Raw genomic sequence first — 6,000 nt, 5'->3', positions numbered from 1 at the left:
CCAAAGAAATGAACCAACATTTTTTGGGCAGTAGTTCTGATGGTAATACTAATGATAGTATCGATAATATGTCTTTCAGTGTAGGCAGTAGACCAAATATCAATAGCTTCGATTTCTCAGTGGTTACAGAAGCTGAAGTGTTAAACGCTATATTTGATATTAATCGATGAAATTAGCATACGATTTATCAAACTAATCCTTCCTGTTGTTATCTCTCCGCTTACTCACATTTTCAATTTTTCTGTAACTAGCAGTAGTTTTTCTAGACAATGGAAAATAGCCAATATTGTCCCGGTCCCCAAAACTAAGTCTCCGAGTTCCTGCAATGAGTTTAGACCGATAAGTCTATTGCCTTCTTTATCGAAGGTATATGAGAAGTTATTGGCAACGCAAATAACTGAACATACAACTACGAATAATTTGCTATCGGACGTCCAGTCGGGATTCAGAAGAGGGCACAGCTGTGCGTCATCCGTGTTAAAGATTCTTGAAGATATACGACCAGCCTATGACAATAATGAACTCACTGTGTTAGTACTACTGGATTTCTCCAAAGCTTTTGATACGGTTGATTTCAAAATACTTCTTTTCAAGCTCGAAGCCAGCTATAATTTCAGCCCTTTTGCAATCAAGTTAATGAGAAGTTATCTCCTCGAGCGATTTCAACAGGTTCAATGCGATAACCAAGTCTCTAGTCTAAAACCAATCACATCTGGTGTTCCACAGGGGTCGATCATTGTTTACACTCTTCATCAGTGACATAGTTACTTGTTGCCACAATGCCTCCATACATTTATATGCAGACGATAGCCAATTATACATGTCTCGACCTATCGGTCTTTCTGAAGACTTATTTGCTAGACTGAATGAAGACTTAAGACGTATAGCAAATTGGCTAACCTAAATAAATTATCTCTCAATGCAGCTAAATCTAAGGCGATTGCGTTAGCAAACACATCAAATGACGTAAACAACTTTCCTGATATTATTCTCAATGGAGATAAAATCATTTTTCATAATGTGGTAACTAATTTAGGTTATTATAAAATCAACTCTAAACTGACTCGTGTTGACCATATCAACCTTGTGGTGGGGAAGATATATAATACCTTGCGTAATTTATACAGAACTACCTATTTGTTACCACGAGACGCTAAGATGAAACTGTTCAAAGCTCTAATAATACCTCAAGTCTCTTATGGTGAACTAATATATGGTAACCTGGACTCAATGTCACTCAACAAATTGCAGCTGACCTTTAACAATGTTGCCCGGTTTGTTTTTTCTAAAAATAAATTTGATCACATTTCTTCATATGCAATGCAGATTCTCGGATGCGATATTTATAATTTCCTAAAAATGCGAAATTTCTGTTTTTTGCATAAGCTAATACACTCACAAAAGCCGCCGTACTTATTTAACAAACTAAGTTTCTGCCAATCTACACGGACTTTGAATCTATTAGTCCCGAATTTTAAGTACACAACGTCATCCAGAATGTTCTTTGTCAGTACAATCCGTCTATGGAACTCACTCCCATACGCGACTAAAGCTATTAGGAAAGCAGGATGTTTTAAGCAGGCAGTATTACTTTTTCTCAACTCTTAACTTACCTTTTAATTATATATCTTTATCCTTGTCACAAAAATTTTGAACTGAGGATGTTTAATTGTTAAAAAATAAGTTTATTTTATTATCTTTTTAACTCTTGTATTTACGTTATATTATATTATATAGATTATATTATATTATATTACTCTACTTTTATTTTTGATAATGTGATACGATTGATGTACTATCTAAAAGACTATGTCTTACTTGTACAAAAAAACTCAAATAAATGAAATGAAATGAAATGTATATACATACATATGTATATGTACCTTGATTCCTTTATACCTGTATGACCAAGCTTTATCCAATCAAAGATATAATACCATGTGTACAAGTACAGCTTGGTATAAAAAAAACTGATCTTCATTTTCATATTCAGGTCACATCCATATGTGTCTGCACATTTCAGTACAATATTTTGGAATCTTGCAAACGATTTCGAGTAAGTTGAAAATTGGAACATACATGCTTCAGAAACTGATGGCAGTACAAAACAAGGACAATATTGCGATCTGTTTTTAAAATAACATACTCATCAGGTAAAAACTTATATCTATTATTGTTTCAAGGTTACACACGTGTTTGGTTCTGATAGCATAAGGGCCGTTTTTTGTTATACATTATCGTATTTTAATGTTCTTTTTGTATAAGCGAAACTTGTTGTCATTTCTTTTTTGTTATTGTCGTGCTTATATTACATATATGTACATATGTATATGCGTGTACATATGTCCGGTTTGTAAGTAGTTGGTTAAGCTAAACTTAAACTAAGTTTCCTTAACTTAATTTAAACTCCAGTTAAACTAATCAGCAGTTTTTCAGTCACAGTTTAAGGCCACCTTTCGTGTTGGCTTTATGTGCGGCAACATTATTTACCCAACAAACATGGAAACATACTCCAGCGAAAATATATATCTAGTTCCAAAAGTGAAATCCAACATCACTATTTAATTATTTTTAAACCAGATAGTTCTCGAGTTCATATCCAACTTCATTCTCCAATCACTACCGACCTTTGAGACATTTTGTAAAATTAAGAGTTTTCGAGTTGATCTCAAACGTCGTTAATATTTTCCAATTATTATCCAACTTTCGAGAGATTTTGAGGTATGTGCAGTTCCAAAATATTAACTCAAATAACAGGGCCAGAAAATTATAAATCCATAATTGCATTTTGTCAGAAGAATTGTTACTCTCTAATAATAAATGAAACGACTGATATATGTATATCAAAAAATTTGGCAGTTTCGATTCGAATTTTTTATAAAAAGTGCATTGATAGATTATAGTGATAGATAGATTCATACCATTGACCGATAGTAGCACGTAGGGTATTTTTAATGCCATTATTAAATCTTTAAAAGACCATTCAATACCACTTGAAAAAATGTTTGGTTTCACTGCCGACAATTGCTCGGTTATGATGGGAGCAAAAGCGGAGTGCAATCAAGGCTGAAGCAAGTTGTTCCAAATCTGCATGTTAATGGATGTCTTTGTCACATTTTAAATTTAGCTTCAATGGCCGCTTGTAATGCATTTCCCAACAAAATTGATACATTTTTAAAAGACGTAAACTATCATTTTTGGATAACCTGCCGTAAGGACTGTGGAGTTTCAGAGTTTTCAAGAACATTTCGGTACAGAAATGCATGTTATACTAAAGTACGCCCCCACAAGGTGGCTTTCTGGACAAGCAGTCATAGATAGAATTCTTGAGCAATGGAATACCCTCAGGTATTATTTAAAACTTTACGTATTTGAAAATAAAAGCAGTAATCAAAATATTAATCTTATATCTGAAAATTTTCAAAGTCCTATTTATAAAGTATATTTTACATTTCTTTCTTATATTTTAAATGAAATAAATAATGTGAATATAGAAATGCAGTCTGAAGATATTCGCATACATTTACTTATTACCAAGTTAAAAATTTGATAAAAAACCTTATTTAGACTCCACTCCTATTTGGATGTTAAATATTGATTCAGACGACAATCACTTAACCCCAGATGAAGTTTACTGCTGTGTTAATGTGGATATTATTATATCAACCAATCTTTTCGAAAAAGCTGAATACACATATTTAAGAGCTGTGCTAAACAATTTTATATACAAATTTGTAGTACGTAAAGTAAATTTAAATGATAAAACTTTGTTGTCGGCTGCAAAGCTTTCACCAAAAAGTATTTTAAGCGGCGAAACAAATTGTATTGTGCCTTTAGTTATGGACTGGTTTCCGCAATCTGAATTTGATAAAATAGAGAAAATTAATTCCGAAATTAGAGCTTTAGCAGAGAATGAGAGACTTAAAAATTCAAGAATTTAAATATATGCAGCTTTTGGGCAGAATTAAGATCACTTAAAAATGAATTAAACGCGCAAATGTTTTCCAATATTTATAGAATAGTTCAAGGCGTATTGTAGATTCCACATTCATCTACAAACGTAGAAAGGATATTTTTTATACAAAATTCAATTAAAACTAAGTGCAGAAATATACTTCAAATAAACACAGTTTCGAATTTAATAAAAACTAAAGACTCGATGAAATCAGCTAACAGTAGTTGTCATAATATAGATACGAAAAAAAGCATTTTGTCAACTGAGGTATTTAAAGAACTCAAAGAGTTTCCTGACTAAAAACAGTTTTTGGATGAAGAAGCAGAATATAACTCTAGTTTGGTTCAAATTCGCATCCGAAAACTTTTGGTACATATTTGGATGATTTGGTACATTTTTATTCCTCGTTTGGTACAAATTGAACAAGTAAGGAAGGTTAAGTTCGGGTGTAACCGAACATTACATACTCAGTTGAGAGCTATGGTGACAACATAAGGGAAAATAACCATGTAGGAAAATGAACCGAGGGTAATCATGGAATGTGTTTGTATGACATGTGTATCAAATGAAAGGCATTAAAGAGTATTTTATGAGGGAGTGAGCCATAGTTCTATAGGTGGAAGCCTTTTCGAAATATCGCCATAAAGGTGGACCAGGGGTGACTCTAGAATGTGTTTGTACGATATGGTATGAAATTAAAGGTATTAATGAGGGTTTTAAAAGAGAGTGGTGGTAGTTGTATGGGTGGTCGCCTTTTCGAAATATCGCCATAAAGATGGACCAGGTGTGACTCTAGAATGCGTTTGTACAATATGGGTATCAAATGAAAGGTATTAATGAGTATTTTAAAAGGGCGTGGGGCTTAGTTCTATAGGTGGACGTCTTTTCGAGATATCGCCATAAAGGTGGACCAGGGGTGACTCGAGAATGTGTTTGTACGATATGGGTATCAAATTAAAGGTATTAATGAGGGTTTTAAAAGGGAGTGGTGGTAGTTGTATATGTGAAGGCGTTTTCCAGATATCGACCAAAATGTGGACCAGGGTGACCCAGAACATCATCTGTTGGATACCGTTAATTTATTTATATATGTAATACCACGAACAGTATTCCTGCCAAGATTTCAAGGGTTGTTTATTTCGCCCTGCAGAACTTTTTCGTCAATAGACCAACCCAATTCCATGTTTCATCCCTTTTTCGTATTTGGTATAGAATTATGGCATTTTTAATTTTTCCAAACTTTCGATATCGAAAAAGTGGGCGTGGTCATAGTCGGATTTCGGTCATTTTTTATACCAATTCTAAGTCAGTTCAGATAAGTACGTGAACTGAGTTTAGTAAAGATGTATCGATTTTTGCGTCAAGTTATCGTGTTAACGGCCGAGCGGAAGGATAGACTGTGTATAAAAACTGGGCGTGGCTTCAACCGATTTCGTCCTTTTTCACAGAAATAAGTTATCGTCCTAGAATCTAAGCCCCTACCAAATTTCACAAGGATTGGTAAATTTTTGTTAGACTTGTGGCATTAAAAATATTCTATACGAATTAAATGAAAAAGGGCGGAGCCACGCCCTTTTTGAAATTTTGTTTTATTTTTGTATTTTGTTACACCATATCATTACTGGAGTTGAATGTTGACATAATTTACTTATATACTGTAAAGATATTAAATTTTTTGTTAAAATTTTACTTAAAAAATTTTTTTTTTAAAAGTGGGCGTGGTCGTTCTCCGATTTTGCAAATTTTTTTTAAGCATACATATAGTAATAGGAGTAACGTTACTGCCAAATTTCATCATGATATCTTCAAAGAATGCCAAATTACAGCTTGCAAAACTTTTAAATTACCTTCTTCTTTTAAAAGTGGGCGGTGCCACGCCCGTTGTCCAAAATTTTACTAATTTTCTATTCTGCGTCATAAGTCCAACTCACCTACCAAGTTTCATCGCTTTATCCGTCTTTGGTAATGAATTATCGCACTTTGTCGGTTTTTAGAAATGTTCGATATCGAAAAAGTGGGTGTGGTTATAGTCCGATATCGTTCAT

This window comes from Eurosta solidaginis, chromosome 5 (assembly GCF_040869045.1).
Source record: "Eurosta solidaginis isolate ZX-2024a chromosome 5, ASM4086904v1, whole genome shotgun sequence".
In the NCBI taxonomy this organism is placed as follows: Eukaryota; Metazoa; Arthropoda; class Insecta; order Diptera; family Tephritidae; genus Eurosta; species Eurosta solidaginis.
Note: the sequence above shows the minus strand (reverse complement) of the source record.